Here is a 21888-nt window from a genome sequence, read left to right on the forward strand (position 1 = left end):
ATTTGTTCATTTGTTTGTTTAATGTCTTACTCAGCAACATTACTGCTACATCATGTCAGTTTGTAAATAATTGAGTTTGGACCAGACAATCCAGTGATTGACATCATGAGTATGAATTGGGAAACAATGACACGCATCAACCAAGTCACCACCATGTCCGACCACCTGATCTATTTGGTCACCTCTTATGAAAAGTAGAGGTTGCTGAAGACCAATCATAACCAAGATCTTCACAAGGTCAGAGTGAATGAGTGAGTGAGTATGGTTTTACCCCGCTTTTAGCAATATTCCAGCAATATCACGGCAGGGGACACCAGAAATGGGCTTCACACAATGTACCCATGTCGGGAATCGAACCTGGGTCTTCGGGAGTGACGAGCGAACGCTTTAACCACTAGGCTACCCGACCGCCCCTTCACAGGGTCAGAACAATTGGTGTGCCCTGAAGACATGGGTTGGACACCCCACCCCACCTTCCCACCTCTACCCCCAAAGGAGGAAGATTCTCTGTTTCCACAAAACCAATCTAACATGGCATGGAACTGGAAACTACAATAATTTATCAATTGCTTTATCTGATTTAGTTTAGTTTATCCAAACTTATAGTTTTTGATTAAACTGACCAGAAGATCACCATCACGTTAATGAATAATCAAATAATGTGAAATATATGATTAAGAGCACATGGAGAAATGTTCCAGCACAATAATCAAACAGAAAAGACACAACCAAGCAAAATGAAAAATAATCATATGCACCACTGTCCAAACTACCATTAATACACATTGGTTAAACAAGCATGGCATCAGAGAAGTTTCCCCAAGTCTAACAAGGATGATGCTTCGACTGATTCCAATTCCATGAGCCATCATCAAAGGAAATTCCAGAAACGTTCATCTCAAAAAACGATAATAATTTTTCTTTCATTCATTGCCTCAAAACCACATCAAACACAACTTCTCAGCAAAACCATATATTTTACACAAACACAGCAAAAACTCAACACATCTTCAATCTGTATGAAGGCCTCCATATTTCATTCACAGTACATTTGCCCCACCATCAAAACCCCAGGCCAGGCCATTCACTAAGTGTGGGATGAGACAGGGAGAGCCTCTAAATCATATCTCCATAGCTCTTTATGTCTCGAGATATTGATATTTGGACTTTTACAGTCAGGGGTGCTTGATACATGCATAATTATAGGATTGCTCCTGGTGACCTTCCAGTGAGGTCAGCGATATCAGCTGTAACGCACGTACATGTTTCTATCTCGTAATTCTATCGGAAGCTTTTAATGAGGACATGAAGACAGGTCAGCGTGACCCATTATGTAAGGATGAGACACTGCAAATTAATAATTACTGGGCCCTTCCCAGGTCTTTGTGTCAAAATGATTATCATTAAAAATTCTTGAAAAAATTCTATGAAATTGTAAGGTGACAAGTAAATTGCTTTGAGTTGCGTTTTCCGAGCATGCTGGGCAAACCCATGTGGTAACAATGAATTAGGAGATTGACCTGCTGTGTTTCAAACTAGAGATTAGACCTCTCAAACTGGAAACAAAAAATAAAAGATAAAATTCTCTACATCAAACAAACAGAAAATATTTCTTTTTGTCATAGGGCCCAATAACAATATCTTGTAACAGACCCCAAAAAACCCACCTCTGTGAATCATTAAAGTCTTGTCTTGTGTACTACTTTCAGAAACACATTCTATGATAGTGAAAATGTTTCTAATCAAGTACGAAGAAAAATGTTGACTTTCTCCACATTTTCTGGAGTAAGTTGTCAACAATTAAAAAAGCAAATTTTCATTGTTTAGAAACAATGTAATTGATTGACAATTCCCAGCACAGGAAGAGGGCATGTCTGTAGTCTCATCACTGTCACAAAATCAGGCAACATTCAAAGAACTTTGCTCCACAATGTTTTGCCCATTTCCAGCATCATTCCAAATGTGATTAATGCAGTGTGTGAAGTGAGTGAGTGAGTGAGTGAGTGAGTGAGTGAGTGAGTGAGTGAGTGAGTGAGTGAGTGAGTGAGTGAGTGAGTGAGTGAGTGAGTGAGTGAGTGAGTGAGTGAGTGAGTGAGTGAGTGAGTGAGTGAGTGAGTGAGTGAGTGAGTGAGTGAGTATTCCAGTTATATCATTGATTCATTTATCCCCGAGAAACTGCAGCTCAATTTTTTTAAATTCATGTTAGGTGTCAACAAAACAACACACAACTGGGCAAGCCGAGCAGAACTAGGACTCTACCCTCATATCTACACAGTATTAATCAAAATAGCAAATTTTTATCACCATGTATGTTCTTCCAAAAACATAATACTTCAGAACGCTTTTACAGAAAGTACATATTTGGTGAAAAAACGATTAAGATGGGTTTATGATTCATATATACATATATACATATATACATATATACATATATACATATATACAGACATACATAATTTACATTCCTGTAGACACATACAAAAACAAAACAATCAATATTACATATTTGATGATATTATTATACATAAAATGTCAACGGTTGATAATGAAGGGGTATTTATTGTTTGAAATGATAGATATGGAAACAAATGCAGTTGATATTGACTGCTTCATTATTTGACAGGATGTAGTGAAATAATGTGTCTTCATGACTGTGGACATTTACATTTACATTTTGTCTGGATAATTTTCCAAAGAGTATATTTCTTTCTTGAGTGTGTTTAATACAGTGAAGTAAGTAGTGTTTTTCGTCATCAATGGTTGAACATGTAGAGCATAGCCTCTGATGTAGTGGGGTTGGTGGCTTTGTATGTCTTCCAAGTTCAATATTTAATTTATGGTTACTTATTCTTAGTTTAGAAAAGTGCACTCGATATTTTCTTACTTTACAGTGACTGAGATAGAGTTCTAATTTTATTTCATTTTTAACTATCCTGTATGTCCTAAGTTTGTTTCCTTATCAATAGAGAACTTGTTATCCATAATACTCCTTGTCATGGTTACATCCAACGTGTAAATGCCTCCAGAGACTCCCATGCAAACTGCGGTGTTTTAATCAAACTTGACAGAACTGACCATAGAATCCACGTTAAATCAATTTGTCAAATGTTTAAACTTCTGTCGTTGAACACCCAATGTCATAAACAAAGAAAATAACCGACTGTTGCTGAAATATACGGACAGCAAAAAATAAGGGAACATGGAGCAAGATAAAGATGTCATGTCCAACAACAACTAGCATGATATCAGTATACTTATTTCTTTCCATGAGTATATAGTCAAAGTACACAAATTCCAGACATTGAACAATTATTCTGCTGATGGACAACTAAATAAGATATAAAGCACATGGCCAAAACTTATCTATCATAGATTGTGGAATATATTTTTTCCTAAATAGTAGTCGAGTGAGTTGATAAAATACATAACACCCATTTAACACTCTGTGTTCCTCAATGAAGCTGTCAAGACTAAATTTGTAAATGACAGCTTCAAGCTTAGCAGCCACCTCTGACTCGACATCTCATGTCTGGGGACTTCCTGAAACTACTTGACAATTTTGTTCAAGTGGAGCTGTCATGAATGAGCTTGTAAATGAAAGTTTGAATCTTACAAACTGTCAGTCAAACTTTACTTTGAACTAATTTTTCTGTTTCCTTCATGTAGGACTTAAGAACTCATACCATGCCTCAACCTAAACAAACTGTGGATTGGTTGGCACAATAATGCAGTAGTCATAATAAAGCAGTATTTCATCAGTCAAGCAGTACCTGGCCTTTGACTACACAAACTATGGATTGGTTGGTACTATAAAGCAGTATTTCATCAGTCAAGCAGTACCTGGCCTTTGACTACACAAACTGTGGATTGGTTGGTACTATAAAGCAGTATTTCATCAGTCAAGCAGTACCTGGCCTTTGACTACACAAACTGTGGATTGGTTGGCACTATAATGCAGTAGTCATAATAAAGCAGTATTTCATCAGTCAAGCAGTACCTGGCCTTTGACTACACAAACAGTGGATTGGTTGGTACTATAAAGCAGTATTTCATTAGTCAAGCAGTACCTGGCCTTTGACTACACAAACTGTGGATTGGTTGGTACTATAAAGCAGTATTTCATTAGTCAAGCAGTACCTGGCCTTTGACTACACAAACTGCAGCAGTCATCAGTCAAGTAGTACCTTGCCTCAGAAAGTTTACACAAGTCGAAAAATGATATTAAGAAATTAGCAACTGATTCCTGTGATGGAAGAAGTGAAGCTATTCACAACCAGTCTCCTGCATATAATATGTCCATTATCCATGCTTTGTGACCATAGTAACATCTAACAAAATGGCAGACGATTATAAAGTTGTTAAAAATGTACATAGAAAGGATTCTCTATTTATGTTCCTAACAAATTACAGATGAAATAACGCATGCCATATATTGTGGTATGTATCACAATACATGAATCATTATTGCAACAAATTGCTATCTCAAACCCAGACCAATACCCATCTCTGGTTGGCACTATATTACAATGTGTCAGCAGGCAAGTAGTACCATGTTTCAAGCTCCACTCAATCAAACTTGTTTTAACATACAACAGAACTACTGAATGGAAATGTAAGTCTTCACTGATCTGATTAAGGTCCATAAGGATGTTAGTGAACTATGAAAATTTGAACGGTTAAAAAAAGGAAACAAGTCTGATTTTCAACTGCAGTGAAGCAAAAGTTGATATTACACGGCTGCGGTTTCAACTCCTTGAGATCAGCACATTTGTTTTGCATAATAAGTGTTTTGGAGACATCATAAATGTCAAGCGATGACAGTGATCTAATGACAATATAAATATTCATCAATTCAGAACAATGGTGACATGGTTTTTTATCAACATTTATGCTTCAACCTTTTTTCACATGCTTGGGCTTGATGTCCAAATGTTATCTTCATTACACTGTGTCAGTATTTATAAAAAAGTTCACTTCTTTCAAATTTAGCCTCAGAATCAAATTAAAACCGAAGATAAGATTTACTTTTAATAAAAGAAACTGACTGAGTAATTTTCTAATCTAGACATAAATTCATAAGCACACAGATCAACCTAATGACGGCCGACGTGTTTCATGAGAAGTGTCATACAATCTCTGCTTGAGAGAACCAGTACTTTGTGCACATGTTGCAGATCACTGGATCACCAAGCTACCAAGAGTTACCTCCCCTTTCCCAAACTTCCTGTTCATTTCAATACTGCAAGAACTCACTTATCTTGATTCCTTCAGGTTAGGATGTATTCATCAACTCATACCATGAACTTAAGCAAACAAACAAAACCCTTGCATCACTAATATATAACACAACTATATGGGCATATATTAGGAGATATACTTATAAGAAGAACATGTTACATTCAAATAATATATATTTAATTTTCTTACCTCCAAATCCATGCACCTTGTTAAGGTTGTTGTGAGAGTTCCAACAATCACAGACTTGATCAGATTTCTTGTCTTGGAGAAAATTCTCTTCTTTCAACTTGATCTTCCACATTCACATGAACAAATGTGACATGATACGTGTCGATTCACACCGTGATATATACAAGATGTGGGTACATGTTACGTGCATGTGTTACGATGATGAAATAATTTCTTAAAACTTGCTAATTATCATTTCAACAAAGCTTTTTATTCCTGTAGAAGTGAGACAACCAAGATTTGGCCAACTTGATGACTCTGCACACAGCTGTTAGACATGTTAGCGATGACATTACATAAAAAAAGACCATCTGTCTTTCGCCTCTTTGAGTACATGGTAAATGTTTTACAAATATTTTTTTTACTTTCCCGAAAACCAATTATAGACCCAGCTAAATCTGAAGTATTAGCCATTTGACAATTATCCGTCTTTGTCTGTTTAGAAAAAATGTTTCACCAGTTTGCTTATTCAGGCCCTGAAACGCAACTGCGAGACCGGCGCCGTCAGTTACATCTGTTTGGGAATAACTGTGTGCTCTGTACATGGGGGCTGACTCCAGTTCCTCAACACAGACATAACATTAATATCATTATGGAGGCAGAATATTCATCATGGTCTTGTTCAATGTTACAGATACCATATTCACCGAAGGACAAGTAAACTGAACATAGCAACTTTACAGATTTTAATGCTTTAGGGCATACTGAATCACAGAGGCTTGACCAAAATCAAATTTGAAAAACTGATATAGCGTAAAACAGACGATAAAAAATAAAAAAAGGACTGCCAAATAAATTCGCCACTGGGGTTAAAACGGGTTCCGTTGTTTGTCACGATGCAATATTTCAATGATCAGGCGATTGCCAAGTCTGCCGGCTGTCCCCTCAGAATTTTTTAATCGCATTACAGGGCTTTTCTGTTTGCTCCTCCGTTTGATTACCATGTCCCCGACTTATGCCAAGAGTTAGCAACAACATAGAAGATGCCCACAGTTGTCTTCTCAGGGGAATAATTCCTGACATGCATTCATTGTGAGGAATTGGACCGAAAGTAGCAGGTGGTTTATTGTACCCAAACAGGAAGCCAGTCATAAAAAATAGTTTCAGAGGTTTGATTTAGAAGCTTCAACTTCAACAGTTTCACTTGGACATTAAAATACTTCCTTTGAATGTTATGATTTTTTTTCTCTCAGAAATTGACTTAATACCTGTAGGAAAATTGATATTCATAACCAAATCACAATCATTTTTTTCATTTTACTTGCCCTTTAGCACCCCTCTCTAATTAGCAACCTTCTCTAATAAGCACCCCTCTCTTATAAGCACCCCTCTCTAATAAGCACCCTCTGAGCATAGTCAAGACCAATCTGTAAGTGAGTGAGTGAGTTGGGTTTAACGCCGCTTTTAACAGTATTCCAGTTATTTCACGGCGTATCAGCGTAATGTGGGAGGGAAGCCCGAAGTGATGCAGGTCTTGGACGTTTACCACTTCGGTGAAACCCATGAGCACGGGTATGGTGCTGACAAACCTAGAAACATAATTTGGGTGAACCAGGATTCGAAACCACAATCATAGGTTTCTGGTGTGCCCAAGGGATGCAACTCTGCACAGCGAATCGCGGCACCTTGGACGACTGGGCCACCCATGCCCCCCCCAATCTGTAAGTAATCTTCACAAGCACCCCCTACTAAAAACAGGCAATTTACATGACAGTCCATAATGTTCTTGTGTATATTACAGACTGTTTACAGAAAACACAAGCACAGAAGCGGCATATATTGGCCAGTAACTATTAACAAAAAGACTTTCTTTTCGGAAATTGAGCGGAAGTGAACAAATTTATTTATGTATTTATTGTTGAATATGGTTTTAATTGGCTCAGTTTGTATTTTGCACCCAATGACAGTACACTTGCTGGAATTCATTTGAATTTAAAAACTGTTTTGGTGAGGGCTGGAAAGTCATTTTTCCTGTTTTCACTAAGATATACAATTACCAAAGGACAAGGTATGATAACAGCCCTTGTGCATATTTAAGACATGTGGAGAATATTTACAAATCATCATGAAAGTTATTACTGTTCATATGAATGATAAACATATGGCAAAAAACATTTCAGGTCAGGGACATGCTCAAATGTGGATTTTCTAGGGGAGATGCTTTCTGTGAAAAAAGTTTGCAAACAGCACAGAAAAAACAGTATTATTGCTCATATTACATTATCTTCTGACAACAATCGATGCTAATTTTTCATGTTTGGCTGGGTCTCTTATTTATTTTCGGGAGAGTAAAAAGTAATTTGAAGCTTTTGTTTTAAACGCGAATTACCACCATCAATAAATCAACAAAACATTATGACTTCCAGTCTGTATAAAATGGAGTGTGTGCATGAAGAGAAATATAAGTTGTACTTACCAACAGTTAAAACTTTTTACAGCAAACTTCAAACTTTGGTTCAGACAAATTCTGAGAATCCATTCCCTGCACATGAAACAAATTGTATCAGAAATAAAATATCCAAACACTACATTCTTGTATAATTGAGTGCCAAACAGCTGTAATTAACATTCTCCATGCAATCATTAACAGAAATATCCTGGTGCAGAGTGAGAGGACTTGTGTACAGGGATGCTACGCTACATGTCAATATTACCTACTTTCTCCATGTTTAGCACTGCTGAGTGTGGTGTCTCGCTGCGTTTAGCAATATTCCAGCTGTATCACGACAGGGGACACATGTAGGGAGTCGTCCACAGGATAAGTCAACGCTTCAGTTACAGGAGTCCAGGTTCAAGGTATTCAGCGGTTCAAGCAAATTGTATAAAGTCCCTCAAACATGAGTAGCCAATGCAGTGGAAGAAACTAACAGTTTTAGTCCACTAGTCCTTATGATGATAACATATAGCAAAACCCTTAAAAATGGCCAATTTATACTAGTCCTTATGATACCTAAGCTATTCGGCAGTTTGACAAGGACTACAGGACTAGTGCCAATTTGTAATGTTGTAATGCTTTAGGGGACCAGCTTCAAGGAAAACTGCTCCACAAAGTTAGTACACACTTGACAATTAGATTTGAAGAAAAAATTACAATCATTATCAAAATCTTACTAGGCTGAAAACATTTGCCGAACTTAAACTCCAAAGGTCCAAAACACTAGGGCTGCAACGAATACACTATGAGGTGAATACGATTTGTATCATGAATATAGGGTAACGAATACGAATAATAATTCACGAATACAATAACCATGATGACAATTCAGCAGTTGATGTATCATTTGTCATATTCAACATGTTCAGTGAGGCAACAACAACATAAATTATTTGACATGGTTTGTTAATATTTAATATATTTTTAAATATATTATTCATTTATATACAGCATTTATCCAGGTACTAGTATCTGCTCAAATGCAACATTGACCAGTGACCACAATACTGTCAAATTAAATAGTATAAGAGTGTTGTCTTATGAAGAAATCTATACATAAAATATGTTCTTATGGGTATTTTTTTAATGTAAATGCATATGCTTGCATATTCATAAATATTCAATTCTAGTGGCCACGAATAACGAATTCAATTCATGAATGGATACGGTCCGATTCACCGATTACGTGAGTGAATCGTAACAGCCCTACAAAACACAACCATGATGTCCGTATTCAAACATCACCATTGAAGACCCATTTCCTTTTTGTTTCATTTTTAGCCACAGCAGTGCACCCAGCAGTACTTATCCAGAGGAGTGGACTTTAGGTGTCATTCTTCCTTTGCATAAAAAGGGTAATGTATATGACACTACAGTAATCATGGTAATTACAGACCTATTACTTTTTAAGAAATATCTGGTAAAATCTTTTCTAAAATTATATGTACTAGACTCACCAGTTGGGCAACTGATGGAAATGTTATTATCCCTGAACAAGCAGGTTTTAGAAATGGGTTTCAAACTGTGGATATTATATTTATACTTCAAACTATTATTGATAAATATCTAAGATTATATAAATGTAGACTATACTGTGCCTTTATTGATATAAAAGCAGCCTTTGACTCTGTGTCACATTATGCTCTGACTTTGGACTGGTAATATTAAAGGTTCTGTTTTTAGATTACTTAGAAATACGTATGAAAATGTGAAATCATGTGTGTCTCTGAATCCTGGATTTACTAAATTCTTTGACTGTTCATTTGGAGTTAGACAGGGTTGCGAGTTGTCACCATTTTTATTTTCATTCTTTATTAATGACACTGTAGATTTTTTTTAAACAAGATATAAAGCAATGGTGTATTAATATAGGGTACTCTACATATATTTATGCTGCTTTTTGCAGATGACATTGTAGTAGTTATTGGTCTTCAAAAGATATTAAATAAACTTTCCCAATTGTTGTGATAAATCGCAGCTGCAAATAAATAATGTCAGGAGCAAAGTAATTGTCTTTCGCAAAGGTGGTTGATTGAAGAAATATGAATTGTTTTCTCTAAATACATGTCCGCTTGAAATTGTTTCAGTGCATAAATATTTAGGTGTACATTTTTCAAGCTCTGGTTCATGGTTTAATACACGGAAGACTTTAACACTCCAGGCCAACAAAGTTTTGCATTATTACCATTCACAACCTTCATTTGATAAATTTTGCACTCGTATGTCTTGCCAAAATGAACATGTTATTAATAAATTAGCTAAATATATTTTTCTTGCTTTCAAGAAATGACAACAGTTTTTCAAATGTATGCAATAATTCAATTGTTTCACTATGTATACCCCTTATATTATCTGGCGCCGGTTATTGTTGTATCCATATTGTATAATGGGCCGGTGGCCTCTTTACTGAAATAAACTCACTCACAGTGCGCCCAGCAGGGTGTTTACCAGTCCTTGCAAACTTGATTAAGTCCCTCGTATACAACCTTTTGTCCGCAAATTCAAAGTTTATATATCATGTATATAAAGTGCATCAATCTATCATTTAATGGTTACTCTCACTACACAGCAACAATGTCTAGGTTTCCCAGTTGGTATTAATCACAGTGCCCAAGTTTCTGGTATCAGTCATGTCTCAGTTTCCCACTTGGTATCAGCTATGTCTCAGTTTCCCACTTGGTATCAGTTATGTCTCAGTTTCCCACTTGGTATCAGCTATGTCTCAGTTTCCCACTTGGTATCAGTTATGTCTCAGTTTCCCACTTGGTATCAGTTATGTCTCAGTTTCCCACTTGGTATCAGTTTTGTCTCAGTTTCCCACTTGGTATCAGTTATGTCTCAGTTTCCCACTTGGTATCAGCTATGTCTCAGTTTCCCACTTGGTATCAGTTATGTCTCAGTTTCCCACTTGGTATCAGTTATGTCTCAGTTTCCCACTTGGTATCAGCTATGTCTCAGTTTCCCACTTGGTATCAGTTATGTCTCAGTTTCCCACTTGGTATCAGTTATGTCTCAGTTTCCCACTTGGTATCAGCTATGTCTCAGTTTCCCACTTGGTATCAGCTATGTCTCAGTTTCCCACTTGGTATCAGTTATGTCTCAGTTTCCCACTTGGTATCAGTTATGTCTCAGTTTCCCACTTGGTATCAGCTATGTCTCAGTTTCCCACTTGGTATCAGCTATGTCTCAGTTTCCCACTTGGTATCAGTTATGTCTCAGTTTCCCACTTGGTATCAGTTATGTCTCAGTTTCCCACTTGGTATCAGTTATGTCTCAGTTTCCCACTTGGTATTAGTCATGTCTCAGTTTCCCTTCTGATATATAGACCCGTGAAGATTCCGGCGTAGAATAGGTCTTCAGCAACCCATGCTTGCCGTAAAAGGTTACTATGCTAGTGGTAAAAGGCAACTAACAGGATCAGGTGGTCAGGCTCACTGACTTGGTTGGTGCATGTCATCGATCCCAATTGCGTGGATCGATGCTCATGATATTAATCACTGGATTGTCTGGTCCAGACTTGATTATTTACAGAGTGAGTGAGTTTGGTTTTACCCCGCTTTTAGCAATATTCCAGCAATATCACGGCAGGGGACACCAGAAATGGGCTTCACACATTGTACCCATGTCGGGATTCGAACCCGGGTCTTCAGCGTGACGAGCAAACGCTTTAACCACTAGGCTACCCGACCGCCCAATTATTTACAGACCGCCGTCATATAGCTGGAATATTGCTGAGTGCAGCATTAAACAACTAACAAAAAAAAACAAAACCCACCTGGTATTACTCACAATGTGTAGACCTAGGAGGAACATGGCCAGTATAGGCCACCATACCATGGAGCATAGTCACACTTCAACACCTACACTCCCCACTGATCCTTCTAAGTAAGGGACATCATGCATACTAAATAAGACCTCTTGTCTAATTGTAATGACAAGTACGTATCTCCGAAAATAACGATCATCCAAGATGAATGTCCAGTGTCAATGCCTCCAGTTATCCACGGCATCATTTGTACCCATGAGGGGAATCAAACCCAGGTCTTCTCCATAGTGAGTGAACACACTCTCCACTAGGCCACCCAACTCACTCTCACGATGTACTATCACTGCCTATTCAAAAACAATACAGATGCAAAGTTAAAAGAGCAAAAGAGATCTCCCATTTTCAACCATCACCACTGGTAGTCATGGTTACAGAATGTGATGAATCCTGCAAACAACATGCATCAGGAAAAGGTTAACCTCGCAATACACTAAAAAAATAATCTGTTGTTTTTTTTTATCAGTGTTTATCAAACTTGACATTGAGGCATCAGCTTAATGTTCCTATTTACGACAGACCCTTTTAATATGCTTGGGACATGAGAACAACTAAACACTTTTGACATAACTCATGGCTGGTGTACACATTACACACAGTGTATGTATTCTGTCCAATTTTTGTTTGCCTCAGAACCACTCTAAAGACACCTTGGACGATGCTTCACTTTGCATAAAGCAATCCCTTTAACCAGCCAATAAATCTCACATCTCTCTCAAGTCAAACTTTCAAATTTATGAAAAAAGTAAAAACTCCTTGACAAGCCTAAACTTGACATGTCCTCCCCAAACACACTCACATAAACAGTCCACACTTTTTCTGTGCACCGTTTTACAATTCTCATTTCTCAACATGTTTATGCCACTGACAAAAACAACACATATGGTGGCAATTTCACAACATCAAGCTCTTACCAAAGGCGATAACACCGACGACTAATATGCCTTCATATCAGAAGAGAACATGGCTGTTGGACCCATTCAGAGACATGCTGTGCCTTTCTGAAAAACTCATTCAGGATTTTGTCAATTTTGATTGAGTGCATATATGAATGCATTACTGTCAAATTATTTGAAATATATCCCATAAAGCAACCCTGTGCCTCTTATTAAGGGATTTCATATGCATGCTTTTGATCATTTAGATGTAAATATGGATGTATGTTCATTTAATGCAAATTACATCTGATATGAATGAAAAGCAGATGTTTGTCACCAATTACTGTTCACGTTTCTTTCTTCACCCATACATCTTATACATCTTTATACATCTGTATAATAATGATATTAATTATCGTAATTACTTTTTCCTTTATCTATCCTGAACAGGTGCAGGACTCCGATCTAATCCCTATGTAAACTAGTGGTTAAAGTTTTGGCTTCACAGACCAAAGACCAGGTTCCATTCCACACATGGGTACAATGTGTGAAAAGCCATTCTTTGAATCCCCTGCAACAATATAGTTGGATAATTGCTAAAGTGGCGTCCCCGTGGAGATTCAGCATGAGAAATTGGCACTAGTCCTATAGTCATTGCCAAACTGCTCAATAGTTAAGGTATCATAAGGACTATTAGAAATTTGCCATTTTAAGGGTTTTGCTATATGCTATCAATATAAGGACTGGCGGAATAAAAATGTTAGTTTCTACCGCTGAGATTCCAGGTTAGAATAGGCCCCCAGCAACCTATGGTGGTTGTAAAGGTCAACTAAATGGATTGGGTGGTCAGTGAGTGAGTGAGTTGGGTTTAACGCCGCTTTTAACAGTAGTCCAATTATATCACGGCGTGTCAACTTAATGTGGGAGGAAAGCCCGGAGTGATGTAGGTCTCAAACGTTTACCACTTCAGTGAAACCCACGAACACGAGTATGGTGAAAGCTAGAAACATAATCGGGGCGAACTGGGATTTGAAGCCACAATCACAGGTTTATGGCGTGCCCAAGGGATGCAACTCTGCATAGCGAATCGCGGCGCCTTAGACGACTTGGCCACCCGTGCGCCCTGGGTGGTCAGACTCAGTGCCTGTTTGAATACATGTGATCATACCCCCAAAGGCTGATCATTGCTCACAATATCAATCACTGGCAAGAAGTTCTTATACACCGAGGGCTCACTCAGATCAGGTTGTGGTTTAGAATGTTTATCAGTGCCAATCTCAAGATTTCAAGCTCATGTACAAGAATGTCCTGTGGCAAGTTAGTGATAAGATAGATTGAGCGGGTGACGTCACTTCCCAAATGGATCTATGTGGCGAATGGATCTATGGCATTGAATACAACAGAATAGAGATACAATACACAGGATAACCTGAGCTGCCTTGGAGTGGAGTCTGCAACGAATTAGAATCCAAACAAAGATCAGAGTCCAACCATTGATCAGGGTCCTACCAAAGATCAGAGTGCTACAAATTATCAGAATCCTACTATAGATCACAGTTCTATGAAGGATCGGAGTCCTACCATGGATCGCAGGCCTACCATGGATCACAGTTCAACAATGGATCGCAGTTCTACAACACAACCGAGTCCTACCATGGATCACGGTTCTACCGTGGATCGCAGTTCTACCATGGATCGCAGTCCTACCATGGATCATAGTTCAACAATGGATCGCAGTTCTACAACGGATCCGAGTCCTACCATGGATCACAGTTCTAACATGGATCACAGTTCTACCGTGGATCACAGTTCTACCATGGATCGCAGTCCTACCATGGATCATAGTTCAACAATGGATCGCAGTTCTACAACGGATCCGAGTCCTACCATGGATCACAGTTCTACCGTGGATCGCAGTTCTACAACGGATCCGAGTCCTACCATGGATCACAGTTCTAACATGGATCACAGTTCTACCGTGGATCGCAGTTCTACCGTGGATCGCAGTTCTACCATGGATCACAGTACTACCACGGATCACAGTTCTACAACAGATTGCAGTTCTACCACGGATCTGAGTCTTACAATGGAACAGAGTTCTACCATGGATCGCACTCCTACCACGGATCACAGTTCTACAATTGATTGCAGTTCCACCACGGATCACAGTTCTACAATTGATTGCAGTTCCACCACAGATCACAGTTCTACAATTGATTGCTGTTCCACCACGGATCACAGTTCTACAATAGATTGCAGTTCTACCACGAATCACAGTTTTACCAAGGATCTGAGGCTTACCATGGATCAGAGTCCTAAAAATGCACAAGACTTCCTCTGTGACACATTCACTCGTTGCCTTGCTGCTACACATGAAAGCAGAGCAGAAAAACAACTCCTTCATAAGACTAATGTTGATAAATTGCACTTCTTAGTATAATAATCATGTGACCGTATCAACCAAAATCATAAATAAAAAATGTCGTCTGGTAATTAACATTGCAAAAAGGTCTGCTTAGACGAGGCAGCTGGTCTCAAAAGTTCAGAAACTTCCTGACAGATAGAACTGAAGCTGCGCCATATATCTTATTACCAAAGTTCCACAAGACCTGTGGGGTTTCCGGGTACAAATATAGGTGCCCAGCAAAATACGCCTTCTCAAAATCCTGAACAGGAAATTTCCTGTTTTTATGCAAAGAATCAGTAATGCCGTAACATCAAATAGAAAAAGGACAAATACTATCTTTCCTTACAAAATATGTAACTTAAGCATCATTAAATCACACAATTTTTCATAGGTATATCAAATTATTTTTCATGCTATTTATAAAATTATTTTTTATATACAGTACAACCTGGTTATAATGCCACCTTTTGTACATTGGAAACTATGGCATTATAAACCAGGTTGGCATTATAACAAGGTATATTGGAAACTATGGCATTATAACCAGGTTGGCATCATAAATCAGGGTGACATTATAACCAGGTTGGCATTATAAACCAGGATGGCATTATAACTAGGTTGGCATTATAAACAAGGTTGGCATCATAAACCAGGTGGGCATTATAACCGGGGTGAGATTATAACCGGGTTGGCATCATAAACCAGGTTGGCATTATAACCAGGATGGCATTATAACTAGGTTGGCATTATAAACCAGGTTGGCATCATAAACCAGGTTGGCATTATAACCGGGGTGAGATTATAACAAGGTATATTTGAAACAATGGCATTATAACCAGGTTGGCATTATAACCAGGGTGATATAACAAGGTATATTGGAAACAATGGCATTATAACCAGGTTGGCATTATAACCAGGTTGGCATTATAACCAGGTTGGCATTTTAAACCAGGATGGCATTATAAACCAGGTTGGCATTATAACCAGGTTGGCATTATAAACCAGGATGGCATTATAAACCAGGTTGGCATTATAACCAGGTTGGCATTATAAACCAGGATGGCATTATAAACCAGGTAGGCAATATAACCAGGTTGGCATTATAAACCAGGATGGCATTATAAACCAGGTTGGCATTATAACCAGGGGGACATTATAACAAGGTATATTGGAAACTATGGCATTATAACCAGATTGGCATAATAAACCAGGTTGGCATTATATCCAGGGTGACATTAAAAACCAGGTTGGCATTATAACCGGGTTGGCATTATAAACCAGGATGGCATTATAACTAGGTTGGCATTATAACCAGGGTGATCTCATAACAAGGTATATTGGAAACTATGGCATTATAACCAGGTTGGCATTATAACCAGGTTGGCATTATGAACAAGGTTCTATCAAAAGAAATGTATGGCAAATGAAAACATTGTTTCCAATATCAATATTTTAGGTAGGCAATATAACCAGGTTGGCATTATAAACCAGGATGGCATTATAAACCAGGTTGGCATTATAACCAGGGTGACATTATAACAAGGTATATTGGAAACTATGGCATTATAACCAGATTGGCATAATAAACCAGGTTGGCATTATATCCAGGGTGACATTAAAAACCAGGTTGGCATTATAACCGGGTTGGCATTATAAACCAGGATGGAATTATAACTAGGTTGGCATTATAACCAGGGTGATCTCATAACAAGGTATATTGGAAACTATGGCATTATAACCAGGTTGGCATTATAACCAGGTTGGCATTAAGATCAAGGTTCTATCGAAAGATAAGAAATGTATGGCAAATGAAAACATTGTTTCCAATATCAATATTTTAGTTACTCTGAAATAGAGAAAATCCATAAAGACTTCATCCCCAAATGTTGTTTCTCTTTTTCAGGTTTGGGGCAAAATCGATAAAATGATAATAAAAACACGAACTTTTTTTCACTGATGTCCAGATGTCATTGGAATTCATGCATCACCACAAAATGTTATGAGTTGCTAAATCACATTCAAACACACAAAAAAGATAATTTCTGGAAGAAAAACATCTCATGCATACGATCGAATGTGCCTAGAAAAATGGAGACATTTTTTTCTTCTTTTTTTTCCTTTCTTTTTTTCTTGTCGAGCTGAACATGCTAAATGATGGCCGACAGCTAAAATACATCATGGATAAACTGCCCTTGAGGGATCCCTGCACACTACTTACGTTATTGCTAAGTCAGCATTAAAGTTTAAAAGCTCCTTGTATATTCCTCCACAACATCATGTTTATCTGCCTCTGAAACATTTGTTTGCGTAATGGTCTTTCTAAAACAAATCCTTTACAACGTTATTTTAAAAATAGCTATTAACCTACACAACTCGGTACTTAGTTCTTAGCGTTCAGTCACCATTAGCAAATAAACAGCTGATGAATAGTCCTTTTCTACTTTATCACAGCGAATCGAAACATTTCTACAACCAAAGTATTATCAATGAAGAGAGTTAGGCAGTGGTACATTCTTTTGAGCCTTGTTGTAGTGGGAATGAAATTTTAAGGCCAAACAAGAAAACACTGAAAAAAGAATCAAAATGTATCCCCCAAAAATAAAAAAAAATAGGCGATTTTGAAGAAATGTCTACTGACATTCAGTCTTCTCAATAAGAATTCAAACAACAGAGACTGAAAAAAACCAAGTGAATATAGCAATTCTGTAGTCAAATTCTCAATGGCCTGACAGAAAGTTGCAAAGTTACCAACTACTACTCCACCATATACTCTGAGCTGAGGGGATTCCATGTTAAAACAGGTCCTCAGCAACCTATGCTGCATTCGTGACCAACTCGTGTTATTCCGGGACAAGCCGAATAGCGACTCGTGCCCCTCTCATGGCCATTTTTGCGACTGGGTTCCGTCTTAGCGCAAACGGGCATACCTAAAACAATGTGTCAACTCGTTGCGTAATGGTTCACATATATCTCCCCATATATTATATATATTTCAGATACAATTTAAAGCACATCGGGACGTGCGGAATTATACAGTATGATTAAACACATTTAACTGTGTCTTGGGTATATTTTTAGATGCAAGACATAAGTAAAATCAAAAATTATTTCTGAGGGATTATTTGACAAAGAACTCGAAATCATACGCGCATTCTGATTGGTTTGTCGTATTTTCGCACATAACATTCATCGATAGGGGGACGAGTCTTCTTGCAGGTTACGGAAAGGGGCGAGTGGTGACGAATGCCTATGCTGGTGGTAAGAGGTGGCCAAAGGGACTTGACCTGGCTGAGTGGGTGGCATCGTACCCCAAAGACATGGATCACCAATCACAACATCAATCACTTGATTGTCAGGTCCAGTCTTGACTGTTTACGGGCCGTCATCACATAGCTGGAATACTGCTAGGCCGGGGAATTTTAATGGAAGTATAAGAATTTGTTTGTATGTAGTTTAAAAACACAAAAAATAAACAAATTATCACACCTCCATTAACGCAAACAAATACTGAAGACAATTCTTAATTAATTTTGAGATTTTTATCCCCCTTCTCCTCACTACCACACTCTGCCTCATCCCCTCCCACACACCCAGCCTCGTCTGTGTAGCGATCCCATGTTTCTCCCTGCTTCGTATACTTGATGAACACACTGCAGTCCAACCAACCATTCCTATTTCATGCAAATCCCATCCATCAACTGTTAATTTTCAAAGACCCCTTGAACAGTTTAAAAAAATTCAGATAAAAAAAATAAAATATCTCCCACCTCGCGCTGTTTTTTTTAGTTTGGATGAGTCTAATAATAAATTAATAAGGGCCTAACAATGGGAAAAGAGCATGTTTGTGTTAGCATGAGTCATCCTCACACGGAGTAAAAAATATAATTGCAGTCTATTTCAGGCTTTCTTCAATTCATAAAAGCCTTTGGGGATTCCTTTCAAAGGCTAAATGTAGTTTACACACAGAACAGGAAACAACAAATACAACACGATGATAGTTCAATTACAGCTGTTTCGACACTGACAACAGTTTGGATTAATCACTGGGCGTGACAACATTCACAGGACAGAAATTCCAGGCTGTTTAATCCAGAGATGGCTGTGTAGCCATACCCACTAGCTCAATCTACTGAATTTTCTCTCGCAATATCAGATATGTTTTTACAGAAATCAGATTCAGGGAATAGTAAAGGTTATCTTTCACTTGGAACAAGTAACAACAACAGCCCACTTGCTCAGCCTTTCACCATGTTCACTGGCCACTTTCAGCAGGAACCCACAGTCGCCACACCAAATCCAGGGATATATCTTCTAGGGCTGGGACAGGTAACTCGGGTACCCGGGTCGGGTGGGTCCTGAGTAGGACCCGGGTACCTACAGGACTAGTCACGATATATGGTCAGCAGAAATAGAAGAAGTGCAATAGACAGGCAAAGACACTTATTTATTTACGATGGTTTTATTACAGACAAGAATTACTGTTGTACTTCAATTTACATTTACAAAGTTTCTTTTTTTTCCAAATTTCTATTATTATCTCGATCACTAAATGACTACTCTGTCGAACGATGTTGCCTATCCTAATCCTAATGCCAAACTGAATTACAATGACATGGTTGTCGACACGTGGCACACATGCATGCTTTTTTCATGCTTTTTAGATCTATTTCCGCGAAGTAAAGCAGTGTGTGCGCGAACTGCTTACACACAGGAACGACCTGTTCGGAAACATGGCATACTTACATCTGTGATGACAATTTCCTTATGTCCAATATATATATTTATTTATGACAAAAATTATCTAAAACTCTATGGTTACAATATAAGTCACTAATACCCCATTTCTTTCTGACAATGCACCCATTCTTGACTTCTGACTTTTATATGTTTGAATAAAGATAAAACTTCAGGCATTAAACTTCAGTGTATGCATGAGCGGATCGTCTTACACGTGAATCTAAATACATTTTGCCAGGGCTACAGTCAAACTTTACCAAATCGGACAGTTTGTACCTATCTCTAATTACGACAGCGGGTACCCGGGCAGGGTCGGTAATCGGGTGGTGGGTACCCAGGTAGTAAATTTGGACCCGTCCCAGCCCTAATATCTTCGATTCCCAACTAAGCGCCCTTGGTAGGCAAGTTAGAAACAAATCATAAGTTCCTTCATTATTGGGATTTTCTAAAGTTCATTTTTTCTTAAATTCAATTAAGGGTTGACTGCATATAAACACAAAAATGATATGCACACTGATGTTTACAAAAGTTTGCACATTGTTTTTTTGGATTCATACCTCAATGAACCGAAACAAATACACAGTCAATTGTTAAACTTAAATTTGACAAAGAAAATGTGTGTAATATACAAAAGTTTTACCAAAAACAGTTATATAAATCAAAGCAGACTAGATTAATAAACATTCCAGGTGTAGGAATACATACAGTGGCATGACATGAATCAGATGATTGTTTAATTTCTGCACATAACCTAACACGCCCACATAGTCAGTAGCCATTCAATGGGGTGCAGGATGAAAACAAAGTCCATAAAACCTGTCAATCAAGGAAAGAGGCGAGAAGAACAGTCAGAATGTTACTGACTGGAACAAATATGTCCAGGAGAAGGCAGCTGTCCTGGTCAGTAACCACCAGATTCAAACATTACTTCCCTGAGAACAGAGAGACACAGTTGGTAAAATGCAGGTGAGAAATGAAACCTAAAGGCATGAAATTTGTGGAACCACAGTGAGCGAAAAAAACAATGGCGAGCGGGACTGTAGGTTTGCCGTTTCATTCCTTCTCTGCCTTCAGCCTCAAGGGGTAGTCTGGACAATGAATATGCATGAATTTCGCTAAAACATCCGCTGCATGATCATATGAGTGAGCAGAAAGGGAATTTCCTTGACTGTAATATTTGCATTCCCCGACATTCAATAGAAATAAAAGGAGTCCGTTTCAGTGGGCGAGGCTTAATTTTTAACATTCATTGGGAAATGAAAGAATAACATGTGACCAATTCAGCTAATGCAGGAATTACAATGAACACAACCAAAATTTAATCATAGGTATTTCACCGATCTATTCTCAGCATTGCATCCACTGCAATCATCTGAGACTCGGCAGCAACACCTCTTCTCCTTATGTCTATTGGCCATGTCCTCTGTGAAGTACAAGTCTGTACAAGGCCACAACATTAGTTACAACTACAGTAACATGAGTTGGGAAGGATCTAAATTCCAAGTTGGAAATTTGACTGATATTTGCTTCAGACTTTGGTTTGAATATCAGCCTCTGGGGAGACCTTGATATATCTCTGCAAATCTCAGTCTCTCCTACAGACCCCAGAGCATATTATACTAAAACTATCACCCCCATTCCATTGTCTTCTCTGCTCTAGCAGTCTATTTTTTTCCAGCACTGGAAATTGAAAGATTTGAGGATTCCATAATACACCAGGGTTCGTTAATAGAATTATTCTTATTTAACCTTACATCATGTACATATAGCTTTATTTCAGGTATATATGTTAGTCTGCCCACTCCTTCACAATAATTGCTGACTGAAAAAAACATTCAATGGTCTAGTATAACGCCACACAGCATGGTGGGCAGTAAATAATCGTGGCTGGACCAGACAATCCAGTGACTGACATCATGAACATAGTGAGCATTGATGTACACAATTGGGAAATGATGACATGCATCAAACAAGTCAGTTAGCCTGACCACCCGATCCCGTTATTCGCCTTCCCCAGCGCACAGGATGGCAGCAGGCATGGTATCAGGCATGGTATCAACCATGCAATCCCATTAGTCGCTTCTTACGACAAGTACTGTAAATTTTGAAATTAAAGAGTGTGAATTAAATGGAAAAAATGCGA

At 38.2% G+C, this 21888-nt stretch overlaps 1 protein-coding gene across 2 annotated transcripts in view; it reads right to left on the reverse strand.

The window, feature by feature from the left end:
• LOC124142205 (heparan sulfate glucosamine 3-O-sulfotransferase 1-like) overlaps positions 1-21888 on the reverse strand; it is a 287594-nt gene that overhangs the window by 215879 nt on the left and 49827 nt on the right. For both annotated transcript variants that reach the window (XM_046510542.2, XM_046510534.2), the window contains exon 2: positions 7883-7948. The gene's annotated coding sequence lies outside the window, so the exon portion shown is untranslated. The remainder of the gene's footprint in view (positions 1-7882; positions 7949-21888) is intronic.

The sequence above is a fragment of the Haliotis rufescens genome, unplaced genomic scaffold (genome assembly GCF_023055435.1).
Source record: "Haliotis rufescens isolate VD_foot unplaced genomic scaffold, xgHalRufe1.0.p SCAF_2, whole genome shotgun sequence".
Lineage (NCBI taxonomy): Eukaryota > Metazoa > Mollusca > Gastropoda > Lepetellida > Haliotidae > Haliotis > Haliotis rufescens.